The sequence below is a fragment of the Lontra canadensis genome, unplaced genomic scaffold, assembly GCF_010015895.1.
Source record: "Lontra canadensis isolate GAN:19392208 unplaced genomic scaffold, GSC_riverotter_1.0 scaffold27, whole genome shotgun sequence".
Classification (NCBI taxonomy): domain Eukaryota; kingdom Metazoa; phylum Chordata; class Mammalia; order Carnivora; family Mustelidae; genus Lontra; species Lontra canadensis.
In genome coordinates, this window is record NW_022631021.1 from 13,879,318 (window position 1) to 13,894,633 (window position 15,316).

Genomic DNA, 15,316 nt, shown 5'->3' on the forward strand with positions numbered 1-15,316 from the left:
AAATGTTTCTTCATGTACTGTAACACCACACAGCCACCTTTATTTATAACAAATAATGAAACTGTAGTGCTAAACTAATCAAATTCAAATCAATTCAATTACATATGTTTCATGAAACACTGTTTAGGAAACCCAAAATGAACTAGAAAATCAAAGGTTCATTGCTTTATAATCAATTTATTGAGATTTAAACTTCAACCAACTAGGTGATCAATTCATTTCTCAGTTATGCTCTTAGTGGGAAGTTGTCAAGAACATTTGACATCTCTTTAACTTGCTATCTCATTTGTCCTTGTTCATGAACCTCTTGTTGATACATTAAACCACAAGACAAGAAGAGGAGGACAGCCACCATTCTGTTAAAATATACACATCAGCATTTGCAAATACCATGTGTAGTGTTAAAAGGTCTGTAATTTTCAAAGGAAATATGCAGTATCTCTCATTTCCTCAGTTCTTTTTCTTTCTTTCTTTCCCTTTCTTTCTTTCTTCCTTACTTTTTCCTGTATCTAATGGTGCCCAACTAATTTGGAACAATAAGAAATACCATTAATTGACCTAGTGGTGGAGACATCAGGACTCTTATCAGAAAGAAAAAATGGTGAATGAAAAAAAATTCTACTTTATCCAAATATAGTAAAAATATTTTTTGTGACAAATATTTTTTGTGACAAAAGTCACAAAACATTTTTTCTCACAAATTCAAAAGTGGCAATCTTTCAGTGAAAATACACTTTTAGCAATTTCACAAAACTTCTAGCAAAAGAAGGTGTTGAATTAACACATTTTTAATCAACTAGTGCTTTCAGCGTAGTCTTTATATCAGGAAAGTAGAAATATTAGCAGGTAAAGAGTTACAAGTTAAGAAAGTACTTGAAACACAAAAGCAGAGCCTTTTTTAGTATCATAAACCAAGTCTCACATTTGTCTTAGTCTGACCTGGTCACTTGTAATTCTAACCCTATTTTGATCTTCAGTTTGAAGGCAGTAAGGCTCAAGATACATAGACCATTTCCTTCTAGAAGTTTGATTTTTCTGTCATTCTTACAGGAAGGGAAAAGGTTTCTGAATATCAATGTATGTTCTCTATTCCCTAGCTGATAGTTGGAGTTACTGTAAGAATCCTGGGGACTTATTTTATAATAGTTAAGGTTCCATTAAACTTAGTTCTCAAATAGCTTCTTAGAGTTTATTCATCAAATAATTCAGGGTGTAAAAGTAGCACATAAACATTAATTGAACAGCCATTAAGCAGTATGACTGTTTGTTTTTGGTTGATGGAGGACATAAAGGTCCATACCCTGTGGTGGAAAACAATTAGGTCTTACGATGAACACGCCATTAAATATAGTACTACCAGACTTAGACCCGTTTCACTTTACCAAATAGCAGTCAGCCGTAGTCAGACGCCTGCCCAAGTTCTAGGAAGTCATATTTTTACTGTCATGACTTAGCTGCTTATAAATATTGTAGTGTGCCTCATGCCTTATGCTAATGGCAATGACAAATGGTTGTCATTATCTTCATTCAATCTCATAAAATACTTCCTCAGGAGAGACTGATCATAGCTAGAATGCTGCTTAAAGTTAAACTGTTTTTCTAAAACACAGAATATAAAAAGCACTTAAGTACAAGAGGTTGGATGGATAATTTATTTTGTTTTGAGTATGTGTGACAACCGCTACTGTTGTTAAATTCGCCATGAACTGAATTGATACACCATATGGGAATGCCTTAGAGGGGCCTATAAGGTGTGATTGCACAATGCTCTAAATTGTTCCACTCATCTGGGACTATAGGTGAAGATGTATGACGGAGAAGCCAGAAGATGGAATATATCTGACACTGACTGGAGGTTCAGCGTTTGAAACGATGGAGGTGAGCCCAATCATCTATTTGATTTCCTTAATGTACTCTGCTTACAAGACAGGTGCAGAACACTTCATTATGGCCCAAAAAGAAATGCTTAAATGGATCAAGCAGATCTTTCATCTGATAGAGGCTAAGTGGGACCCTCAGTGAATGTCAAACAAGTGAGAGACTTTTAGTTTTATTCTACATCACAGCAGCACAGCAGTTACGCGCTGATTCTCTATGTGCACGATTTTCCTATGTCTTGCACCTTCAGAACTTGAGGTTATGAATTTCTGTATTACAGAATAAAATCAAAACAAAAATCAACTAATAAGGAAATATATTTTGTCGAGGGATTGTGATGATATTCACTTGATTTTTATTAAAAGGCAGACAGGGGACAGAAAGTTCCTGAGGAGAGGAAAGGTCATCCACTACATATGAGACATCTTTATGGAGCTTGTGTCTCAAGAGTTATCTTTGACAGCCTTCTCGACGTCACCTTTTTGTCTCAGAGGGAAAGTTCAGTGTAGCGGGCAGGAAGGACACTATATAGTGGGCGTCCAGTAAATGTCTGTCGAATGAAATGGGGTAGAAGGTGGAATGGGGCAGAGTGGGACAGAACATGATAGACTGGGGACATGATAATTTGTTCCCTCCTAAAATTCTACTTTGTTTTAAAACAAAAGGAGAAATGGATGGGTGGGTGGGCAGTGATATATTTGCTTCAAAATAGAAGCTTGTTTTCTTCTTCATGCACACTTTTATTTAAAAAAAAAAAAAATTGTGGGGCTCCTGGTTGACTCTGTTGGAAGAGCATGCAACTCTTGATCTCAGGATTGTGAGTCAAGCCCCATCCATGTTGGGTGTAGAGATTATTGACATAAATATAAACTTAAAAGATACAAAAATAAAAAATAATCTGTTTCAAGAGTATAAATTACAATGTATATATTTGTTTTAATGAGACATGAAATTGGATAAGGGATTTCAGAAAAGTTTCTCTTGCAGGTAATTAAAATAATTTTTTTTAATTAAAGTGCACTTTCTAGGACCTAGTCAGAGAGACTTTAGGGACTTTAACCTTCAGCTAAGTTACAAAACTATAAAAACATCATGCCTCCTATTTTGTCTCAGAGGATCTTGAGTCTGACCTATACATATCATCTTTCCAAAGAGTTCCATGGAAATTTTTCTGCACAGTCTAACATTCCCTTAGGGATTTGTTTTTAGCAAGAATATACATTGTAGATAAGGTGGCTGTGCGTCCTGGTTTATGCCTGTTGTCCTAGTGTAATTACTAAGAGTCCCGACTTTCACTCTCAGACATGTCCCAGTATGGATGACAAATTATGGTAACCTTGTCTATAAATAATAATAAAATGTTAATAATAATAAACTAACCTTTTCTGGAAGCTTGCTATTCACCTGAGACTTTGAAATACTTTCCTGCATAATGAATTCTTCAGTAACCCCATGAGGGAGATACTTTATTTCCCTTGTTTTACAACTGAAGAAACAGAGATGGAGAGATTGACTAGCACGGCCTCCTCTCATAGTGGGCAAACTGAAACCGGACTAAGGTCTGACTCCTTAACAGCATAGGTTGGAAGATGGTACACGATCTTCCTATTTGCTGGCTGAAATGAGTAGCAGGGTTTTACTGAATATTTTCAAAGATTATCAATAGTTTTAATTTGTTATTCTTATTAGCTATTATAAGACTATATTATTATAAAGGAACATACATTTTAAGATGCAAGAAAAGAGCACTAACTGAACTAGGTTGTAGTTCAGGATAACACTATTACTATACTAAGGATAATAACAATGATTTATTAAGCGACTAGTTTTTCTACATAGGGCTTTCCCTGTGTTCTTCCGACCCTTTTTTTTTTTTTAAGATTTTATTTATTTATTTGTCAGAGAGAGAGCACAGGCAGACAGAGTGGCAGGCAGAGGCAGAGGGCGAAGCAGGCTCCCTGCCAAGCAAGGAGCCCGATGTGGGACTCGATCCCAGGACGCTAGGATCATGACCTGAGCCAAAGGCAGCCACTCAACCAACTGAGCCACCCAGGCGTCCCTGTTCTTTCGACTCTTAAAATAGGTCTGTGGGCAGAACATTCCAATCCCACGAATGTGTACAGATTGTTTTAGCTACTAGGCCTAAATTGCCTCAAAGGTTAAAAGGAAGATCGAGGACCATTTCATTTCAGCAGGCCTCCCAGCTCTGACATTCTCTGCCTAGACAGATGTCTCTGGGAGTAACTGGTTATCAGGATATAAGGCATGAAATCTGGACACTGAGGAAAATTCTTATGTTATGGAAATATAAATATATATGAAAATTCGTATATTCTTTATTATGATATATATGTATTTTATATATATATAATATATTAGCTATTATAAATGCTTACTACAGGCCTGTACTTTTTATACTTTTTTCTTTCATTTTTCTCCTCACCATAGGCCAGATAAGAAGATCATTTGGATTTGAACCAATGTAAGTTTAACTCCACTATGCTAGAATTAGCATCTTTCTCAGAAACTCTCTATGGATTGCCCTAATTCAGGAACCTTTCTGAAAAGCAATATTAAATAAAGATGAATAAATGACATTTGCTTATAATCAATTTTGTTCCACCACTGTGTAAGAAATATAGATAGAAAAGCAGATATGATAGTATTACATAGAGGTTGTTGAGAAGAAATTCCTTTTCAAAAAAGAAGTGTAGAAATTCTTAACAGTGCAGAGTAGGTTCTGTGTGCTGCAGAGAACAAAGTAAATAAAAGTCTGTGCCTATACCCAAAAGATGCTTAAGGTTCACTTGGGGATAGAAGAATATAAATGTATGAATATGGATTATAAGGTATTATAAAATGCCAAATCCTGTAGTGTAATGTGAACAGTGGTTCTTAACTGGGAATGCAATGTGTGTGGTGTGCTTTAAAAATACAAATGTGAGGATCGTATTTGCATTGACTTAATAAGTGTCTGAGGTTAGAGCCTGGAAATGTGTATTTTCTAAGCTCCACAGGTGATTCTGAAGTAACTATGAATAACAACCACTGATTAAAATATATGTGGACCATATTAATATGTTAATTATGCGGCTTTAAAAAGAAGTGGTTAATATGGGCTGGGATTTTAAAAGAAGGCTTCCCAGAAGAGGTGAGATTTGGATGAAAAGTCAGATATGGACAGAAGGTAGGTGAAAGAGTTTCTTTTTTTTTTTTTCTTTTACTCTCTTTAGTGCCAAACAAAATCTTGCCTTTAAAGTTTTTTGCCTGCATTTCAGATTCCTATTAGGTTAACTGGATGATAAAATTTATAACAATAAACACTTGGAAGTGTTCCATTCTCTTCTAATATGAAACTCAGTTTTAAAGTCTTACTTGAAAGCTTGTGTATTATTGCTTGAAAGCTTGTACGTTATTATGGATTATATATTGATTATATATATGGGGGAAGATATATCTATATGTGGATACATAGGTAGATAGAGATTATAGATTTTACTACTTATAATAAAGAATTTTTGTCATAATTAGTAAATGCAGTTTAGACTACAAACTGCCAAGGACAAAAATCTATATTTTATTCAAATTTGAATTTTTAAATCTTTATCATAGGGATTGGCACCCAAAATGTGCCTCACATATATTTGTTTGTTGAATGAATGAAACATTTAGATTTATCCCATCCCACCTTCTGTGTAGGGAGGTTTCCAGTGGTCTCTACCTGAAGGATCAATTATTTGATCTATGAAGGTTTTGTTTAGTTCATTTGTTTCTTGACCCAGAACCAATAATCTGGCAAGGATTTTCAACAATTGTTACTTTTTAAGAGTAAGCTTTTAGACTTTTTCTTTCCCAATAAAAAGATGGAAAAGGCAAAAGAGTTGCAAGCTGCAAGCTGCAAGGAGGGGCATTTCCCATCCATGTTTGTGTCCAGAATAGCTGGTAAACCCCTCTTCTTAGACCAGTCTCTCCGTGGAGGGCGACATCACCAAATCTGTCAGTGGGAAGGAGAAAGCCTTTATAAATAAGCTTTCCCAAGCTTTCTGCAGATCTGCTTTTCCTTTTTTTTTTTTTTTTTTAGAACAGGCTTGTTTTGCCATTGTTTTGGTTTGGGTTGTTAACAGTTTTGAAGGCGTGACTGTCAGAAATATCACTGAGAATCTTTATGTTGCTGCATTACATCTTCCCAGCACCAAACAAGCCAAGCTTCCTTAGCATTTTGTGGTTGTGGTTGTGGTTGTTGTAAAAAAAAAAAAAAAAAAAAAAAAAAAAAAAAAAAGTCAGGAGATCTTCATATTCCCCCCGTAGAATTTTATATTACTATTGGGAACAGTTTCATTGACAAGAAAAATAATAGGAAGAACAAAGAATAAACAGAAAATCAGAGACAGATGAGAAAAGAATATGATAACATGATGACAGAAAGCTCTGAATTTATTATTTATATATGTGTTTTGGAGAATAAAAGGGAAAGTAGAAGGCATCACATGGTGTTTAGTTGTGGACATGTATTTGTAAAACATTTTTAACGAGCGACAGCGGTGACAGTAAAGGCAGATACTTATTTTTGGCATTAGAGAAGGGTCAGGTAGGATCCAGAAGAGGGAGCTTGGGCAGAAGCAATGGTCACAAAACAGGACACCTATCAGCTCAGCCTCAGTGGTACTCAAGGAAGTCCGGACTGCCCAGACCCATTGTTTCTGGTTCAATTGATGTGGCTCTGGGATAGAGGGGTTTAAACAAATGTCCACTCTTCCTTAGAGGACTATTGGATGAACTCTTCACATGACTATACTCTGTAACACACACATGGAATTCTTAGGTGGACCCAAATGCAAGACTTCCAGATTGCTAATTGGAATCTTAGTAACCGTATTGGCTACAAAATAACCCAAGGAACTCTGGTTTGAGAAAAGGCTGGCACCAGGCTCAAGGTTTGTATCCACCGATCATCATGAATAGCTACACTTTTCCCCGCCTCCCCTCTCCTCTCTCCAGATGCTCCAGGAGCTCCTCAACCCAGACAAGCTTGATTATCATCAGCGAAAAACATTTCAACATAAACATGATTACAAAATTCATTCTAAGTAGTGACTGAACACTGAACATATCCACAGTTTAATTCATATTGAGTTGCATAAAACATCTGAAAATAAAATGAACTTGTGTTTTAAGACTATTTCAAGAGTAGATCATCACATCCATGGCATACACGTCATCCCGAGTACAACAGTAATTTAAATCAGCCACTGGTGTGCTAGAGCAGTAAGCGAATGAGATCCAAATATCCACATCTCTTCTCAACTAAGCATTCAATGACTTCACTTTGGTATCTTGAAGTAGACCCTGCAGGGGCTACTCAGACCACGGAAATTGTCAAGGGTTTTGTCTTTGTCCAGTCCATTCAGGCTGTTATTTTAAAAAAATACCACAGAGCGGGTAGCTTCTAAACAACAGAAATTAATTCCTCACAGTTCCGTAGGGTGGGAGTGTGAGATGTGGGGGTGGGCGGCACAGTCCTGTGAGGCCTTACAGCCTTCTCCTTCTATCTAAGGAGCTCAGAGGAATCTTGTTTATAAGACCACTAATCCCACTCATGAGGGCTCCACCTTCATGCCCTAATTATCTCCCAATGGCCCCACCTTCTAACACCATCACCTGGGCGTGAGGACGCCAACGTGAATTCTCCAGGGAGAGAGGCTGACCATTCAGACCACAGCATGCTACAGATTAGAGTTTTGTTTTTTTTCTTTTTCTTGCTCTCTCTTTTGCAGAAAGGAAGTGAGCCAGTTTACCAGCGCATGACCGAGTTACATGCACATTTTGGAAGAAGAAGAAACCTAATATAAATACATGTCTGTAATTAAGAACACTGCTTGTTAAGAACATATTTAAAGAAGACACTGCTTAAGATGGATAGTATTTTGTTAGCCTGCTAGGGCTCATTTCTCTTATTATGCCAGTTAGCCACCCTGCCTCTCTTAGCTCCTCTCTCCTGAAAATAAGAATATAATAATACCTACATCGTAGTATCATCCTGATGATTAAATGAGTTAATACATGTGATACGCTTTCAAGGTTCCTGGCACAGGGAAGGTGCTCGATAAGTATTTTCTATTACTATCAGCAGGAGATCCAACTATATGGCATTTTATAGTCTTCTCCTAAAAGACTGCTTATTTTCAATGTTATTTTCCTTGTGGCGCTTTCCTGTCTTTTAGAAGCCCATACCTAACTTCCACAAGTTCTGTGAAGATCCGTTAAATGAAAGCATATCAAATCACTTTGAAATGCATAAAGTACTATGTAAATGAAAGGTGGAATAATTATGTTAAAGGCATAATTTTGAATTTTGTTTATACTGCATCTTTGAAATGAGCATCAGATTTTTCTCTAGGCATTTATGGCTCCTACAGAAACAAACACAGATGGTGCCCAAACCTCCTACTGAATAGTTGTAGGCAATGGCATTTATCAAAATACCGCAGGTCACTAAATGTGCAAAGACTTAAAACAAACCCCACATCTCAGTGTCAGGCCAGCATGGTAATTTAGGCAAATAAGCCTTTGTTTGATAATTCAAGGATCTTCTGATTTGTCAAATACACTAGCACAACAAACAGAAAATCCTACATGTAGGCTAAGTTTTACAAAATAGGACATTAAAATGCAATTTCTTTTAGAGAAAAAAAATCAGGTTTCTTTACTGATGAGAGTTTCTAGCCAAATTAGAATGTATTTTGGGGATGTGCATGCAGATGTTCTGATTTTACGTTGACCTTCTAGCCAAGCAAAGCAGAGAAAGAGAGGAAACATGACTTAAAGATAGGTTTTCTTCTACTCAAACCTTCTAAGAACCCAGTTTTTGAAGTGCAGGCTTCCCTTCGTCAGCCAGCTAGTCCTGGGATTTCTATAACATAACTCTCCTGATGGGGTCATGGGCTTGTTTGCCCTTGTATCCATTCCTTGCCCTCCCTCTGGCTGACTGGGGGACAGGAAATTCTGATCCCTGAGGCTTCCTTTCCTAGAGCACTGTCTCAGGGGAACTGTCACTGGCTTCTGCCACTGGAACTTGGGAGTGGGGACATTGGGACGTGACAAGAGATGGGGAAGAAGGGAGCAGTCAGGGCACTCTTCTCAACACTGTTTGCCTCCTGCACCTTCTCAGGCAGAAGCTGTGTCTCTTCCGTGCCCACCTCCCACGGCTGAAGCCTGCCACGTTCCAGTTCTTACCTGGTAACGCATGGCTCCTAGGTTTTGGTACCCTCTTTTCATCCTGTGTCCCTCCAGCTAGGGTGGGTTATGCCTTACTCCTGTCGCTAAGTCTCCTGTCACCTCACTTTTCTCTGGTTGGCTTTCATCACCTGTTTTGTGCTTTAATCAATTTCCGGCATTTGAATCCTCCGTTTAACGAATATTCAAAGTGAATACCGTTTTTCTCGACTGGACCCTGACTCACCTAAGATCTGACATAGGCCACCCGCTCCACTGAATTCTTAGGCAAGAAACACTGCGCTCATCGTAAAGATCCCACAGGTTCTTCCGGAGCGTGAACTCCTGCAGTCACTGTACCGTTTGCATCTCTTCTCCTTTCGTTAAAGGTTGAGTCTGTCTCAAGTCTGAGCTGCGCCAAATCCTGAGCGGGAGGCAGAGAAAAAGTGTTCTTCGTTTCTGCTAAGTTTAGTGTCACAAGTATTACACTGTATTACACTGCTCAGCCTCCTCTGACCCCTTCTTCAGACCACACCCTTCAAATTCACCTCCAGGTGGTGATTCTCACAAATGTTAATACCCTTCCTAGCAAGTTGCAGAATTCCCAGATTATTTCCATGCATATGAATGACATGGAATGCAAGAAGTGAGCTGTTGCCCTTCTAAAATTCTGTCCCTCTGCTTTCTTTTCATGAAAGGAAGCTTGGGCCCCAAACAATTCCATATCTTAAAATGGTTTTAGGGAGTTTAAATTAGTTCTGTGAACATCATCTCAACCCTGAAGTATCCAAACTAGGGTTGTACGTCCCATGTATTTTTCAAACTTAGTTTGGATTCTGACATCAAAACACACCTTTATGCCGAGTTTCTAAAAAGAGTATCCTAGGAGGGTTTTTCACATTTTCTCCTATACCTCATCCTATGCCATTGCTCATGCTGCTCCCCCTTCCCAAAATGGCCCCTTTTTCCATCAATTCTCAATCGAATACCCATCTTTCCAGGAGTGTCTCTACACTTTCCCACTCATTGTCGGGCCATGCCGCCTGTCCCCCATTTGTGTCCCCATACTGCATTCTATGAAATAGATGCATGTCTCTCTCTGTCTTGACTTAGCCTATAAGCTCTGAAATGACAGAACTACGTTTACTTTTTGTAGTCCTGCGGCTCCGTGACATCCTTGGCACTGAGGGATTATTCCAAAAATATTTGTTAAACTGTGGCTGAACACCCTGAAAGGTCTAGAGCCTCTCATGCCCGATGAAAATTAATTTTCAGATCATGGAATGATCATGGAATGATGTGTTTTGTTTTGTATGAGAGATATTTTAGTAGCAAACATATAAGAGACACTTGCCATTTCACAAAATGCTTGTGACCCACATATAGAAGTACCAATTTTTTAAAAAGATGATTTATGTATTTATCTGACAGAGTTCACAAGTAGGCAGAGAGGCAGGCAGAGAAAGAGGAGGAAGCAGGCTCCCCGCTGAGCAGAGAGCCCGATGCAGGGCTCGATCCCAGGACCCTGGGATCATCACCCGAGCTGAAGGCAGACGCTTTAACCCACTGAGCCACCCAGGAGCCCCAGTACCAATTTTTATTAAGCAACATTGATAAAGAGGGAAATGGGCACACAAGAGGAACAGTAGCTCCATAACGAGTTTAGAACAAAGCTTCTCAAGTCTCTGCCTTGTTTATCATCCTTCAGTAGAAGTTGCATCTTCTGTGTTTGGGTTCCCAAATCTAAGCTCTTATTTTCAGTGTCCATCTAGATATATTCCCACTGCCTTCACCACCAATTAAGTAAATGCCATGGCTCTAACTCATTTCCTTTGAAAAGGATGCCATGCTCTGTTTATTCCATTTATAATGGATCTGCTTGCACATTTTGGTCCATTGCCTCCAGTGTCATTCCTCATGCATCTGTTTATTCTACCCAATTAGACTCAGGTCTTTGTGGTCAGAGGTACTTTTCTATCTCCTCACAGCATGGTCATAACATGGGCTTGTGAATTAAATGTCTTCTACATTTCACCAATATCTGTGCTAATCTTTTTAGTTCCCTGTCAAATGACCATGTTGGTGTGTTCCCTCTGTGGTAGCCTCCATGGGCATTTGGTCATCCACACAGAACACAGCTCTGAGCTCTCCCATTATTCTAGATCAAAGAGTCTGTGTATGAGGCTGGCAGCACAGGGACTTCAAGACCCCCTCTACCACTTTCCTTTAGAGCCAGGACTATCTTTAAGCTACCCCTCAGAGACTCACTGTGGCCCTTGTAGTAGTACCGTCGATAAGTGATTCTCTGTCACTGAACCTGTTTGTTTCTGTCATAGCACTTAGGATAATTTATACGTATACATATGTACAATATATGTCGAATAAGCACATAAAGTAAATGAACAAGTTAAATATATACAAATATGTAAAATGTATAGTAGATATAAAGTATATGCATGTATATGTATAAGTAATATATACCCAAAAAAACCGTATGTGTGAGTGTACGTATATGTGTGTTTTATGTTTTCATTTTCTCTTCCCCTCCACAGATTTCCTTCACCATGACTTGCTTCACCACTTAACGCCCAAACCTAATACAGTCTGGCACATAGTACATACTCAGAAATATTTGTTGAATAAATAACACCTGAATGAATGAAGCTATGAGAGGAGAGAATTCTTTCCAACCTTCATCACATCAGATCTTAAGTTGTACTGACCAAAAAGTGAAATGGGGAGAGAAACAGATGCATAGAAAAGTGAAGAAGTCAATGTTCTTTTCTCTACTCCAAAGTTTCATAAGACTTATAATGTCTCCTCCCAGAAGGAGGGTCCCAGACTTCTCATTTGTTTTTATCTGGAGGGAAGACAGAAGAAGACAAGAAAGCATTTTCTGTTCACTATTGTTGGTGCTACCCACTAATAAAAACTACAAACATTTCAGCAAAAAGTTAACAATTTCCAAATAGTGTAGCCAAAAAAAAAAAAAAAAAAGAATTGGACATTCCTATATTTACTGCTGCAACCTTCTGTTTCTTCTCTATGAGTACAATCCTAATATCATTAGGATACATCCATAGAAGGTACACCCACTAAAAAGAAAGAGCAGGACAGCATTACAGCCCTGAGCAACAGAGTATGAAAGCTGATGACAAGGACAGTGAGCCAGACAACCTGACTGCAAGTGCCCCATCCACTGTTTCCTAACAGTGAGATCACAGGCAGGTTGGCAACCTTGCTTTCTTTCTTAAAATGGAGACAATACTAATACCTAACTCACAGGGCTTCTTACTGGATTGAAGATAGAACATGTAAAGCCCTTAGAATAATGCCTGGCACATAGTAAACACTCAGTAAATGCTCACTACTCATATTCTTTGTATTAGTATTTTTGTGACCAATTCCAAATTAAGGCAGGTGTACTTCTATTGCAGAATGGATAAATTCTCACTAAGACTGAGCCAGGGGAAAAAGGGAATATGTACATATATATAAGTATCCCTTAGGATAGAAGGGAGTATAGCCATAGATGCATTGGAAATATAAAATGGCATGGCAGAAAGTGAGAATTCTAAGATTTTGTTATGTCCTCTTGAGCAGTTTTTCTTTCATTCTTACTCCTGGTAGAAAATGTTCCTTCATATACCTTGTACATACCAAATAATGAAGATTACTCGTATTTTACCTTTCTTGGTTTAAAAATTTGGAGATGAGCTGATCACAATCTACTTTTTAATAACCTTCAGCCAAAGCAAAACAAAAACAAAACAGAATACCCCAGCCTTGCTAAGGAATCACAAGTGATTTACTTCAATGATTTCAAACTTGTTCATTTAAAGTCTATTTATATCCCCCATAGTTGTTTGAATTCATTTACCTCATCAAGAAAGGAATTAAAATTTCCATGCTGAACTATGTAACATAAATAATTAACACTAACACCTTTAGTTCTTTTAAAAAGAGGAACAAAAATCCTTCTCCGCTTGACTGCACCTTTCCCTGCATATTTGTTCTTTATGAAAGTATGAAAAGTATTTCATTTAACAAATATTTATTTAGTTTCTATTATGTTCTAGGCAGTATATTAGAAACTCAATTAAAAAAAAAAAAACAAAAACCAAAAAACCAAAAAACCAAAAAGGAGCAGTGAACAAAATGAAGTCTCTGTTTTCATGAAGTCTAGAGTCTACGGGGTGATAGACATTAAGGAAGGCTCGTGATGTAATGAGCACTGAGTATTACATAAGACTGATGAATCACTGCCCTCTACTTCTGAAACCAATAATACATTCTATGTTAATTAGTTGAATTTAAATTTTAAAAATGGGGGGGAAAAAAAAAACCTAGAGTCTAGAGAGGGTTTGAAGCAAGAAACAAAATACATACTATCTCAGTTTATAATTGAGATCATCGTAGCCCCAGAAACAAATGGAGAGCTTGAGATCGGATAGTGAGGGTGGGTGGAGGGCAGGGTGACAGCTACAGAAGGCCTAGCTGAGGAAGTATCATTTAAGCAACACCTAAAAGAAGAAAAGGAAAGAGCCATTCAAATTGCTGGGAGAGGAGCACATTTCCTGCAGAAAGAACAGCAGTACAGAGGTTGTGGTGTGAAAACAAATATGCACAAGTCACTGGGTCTGTAAGCGGACACTGGTGAGGAACGGGAGGGCGTGGTGTGAGAAGAGCTAGGAAGGTGAGGTCACGCAGGGTTTTGAGACCGGGATGTTCTCAGTGTGAACCGGACACTGCTAAAAGGTATATAAACAAAGAGCTAGCGTAAACAGGATCTATGTTTCAAAAGATAACCCTGGTTGCTGTGTGGAGAATTCGTGGAAAGGGGACATCAGTAAAATAAGAAGATAACCTAGCAGAGTATTACAGGAATCTAAGCACTCTAGAGTCAAGTGCTTACTTCCTCTACTAGAGTAATTATTTATTAGAGTAATTACTAGAGTAATTAATTACTAGAGTAATCCAGCTTAGACTGGAGAGTCGGCAATGGAGATGTAGAGAACTAAATATGAGAGATGCTTAGGAAGCAGAAATGACAAAATTTGATTAATCAGATTGGAAACAGAGGAACCATGTACGACTCTTAACTTTTGGCCTCAAATCTGGATGATAGCTCCATTTACTGAAAACTGTGGAAGTACGAGGAGTTCTGTCTTGACCGGGTCAATTTTATGATACTTACGTGACACCCCAATGTAGATGTTAAATAAGCATTTGATTATATTGATGTGAAGCTGTCATATAATGTCATATAAATGAGCCAAAGATGGCCCTAGGTCATTTCTTTTCTCACTGCAGGCTGGGACCATTCTCTCAAAAGCCTGCCGGAGACAAAATCAAATTTTTACACATCCATTTATTTTTAAAATAGGCCAAACAAGCAGATTTTTATAGCCATTTAGAGCCTGCTTATTTCCCTCAAAATCCCACCCCAATCCTAGCTCTATCTAGGCCTAGCACTAGATAAGCCCTGGGGCCATGGAGACTACAAACCCAGGCCCCCCTTCTGAGCTCTCTGACCCCAAAGACTGTCGAGTCGCCAAGCCACCACAGTGACACTGCCCACACAGAAGCTTCTGGCCAACACCCGGCCTGGCCCCGCCCCGGCCCCGCAAGAGATCCTTTGTCCTCCTCCGCTTCTGAGCAGCAGCCCTGGGCCCTTGTCTGTGGACAGCCTCCTATTGGCTGAGACTTTCCCGGGGAACCTATCAGCGCCCAATAAAGTTTGTGTGTGCTACTGCCACCTTGAACCTCCCCGACTAAGCTCAGAAGTCTACTTGGAAATAATTAACACAGACATGGCCCTAAGGCCCCAAGAGGCAATGACACTACTTCCAGAGGAGTCTGCAGAAATAAGGCAGGAAGGCCTAGGACTAAATCTGAAATATCAGAATGTGAGATCTAGCAAACAGGAAAAACATGCAAACATAACTACTTGGTTAATTCCTATTCATATGCTATCGCTCAGGCCAGACACTAGCTCTTTTAAGACAAAACCCTGTCTCTTCCCTATTAGGCCAAGCTGTGTTAGAATGACCGCCCTCTTCTCTGCTCCGATGGTTTTTCTGTTATTGCTATCCCACATATTATTTGTTATTATTTGTCCGTATCCCCATTAGGCTGACCTTGAGGCAGAACATGGTTCACCTCTAAATTCCAGGGATTTACCACATCACGGATGGAAAGTGCAAAATAAGGATATTCTTATTTC

The 15,316-nt window shown here is 38.7% G+C and overlaps 1 protein-coding gene across 1 annotated transcript in view; it reads left to right on the forward strand.

Annotated features, from left to right (window-relative positions):
• KHDRBS2 (KH RNA binding domain containing, signal transduction associated 2) overlaps positions 1-1,822 on the forward strand; it is a 585,121-nt gene extending 583,299 nt beyond the window's left edge. The window contains exon 10 of the transcript XR_004383467.1: positions 1,800-1,822. The gene's annotated coding sequence lies outside the window, so the exon portion shown is untranslated. The remainder of the gene's footprint in view (positions 1-1,799) is intronic.
• The last annotated feature ends 13,494 nt before the right edge of the window (positions 1,823-15,316 follow it).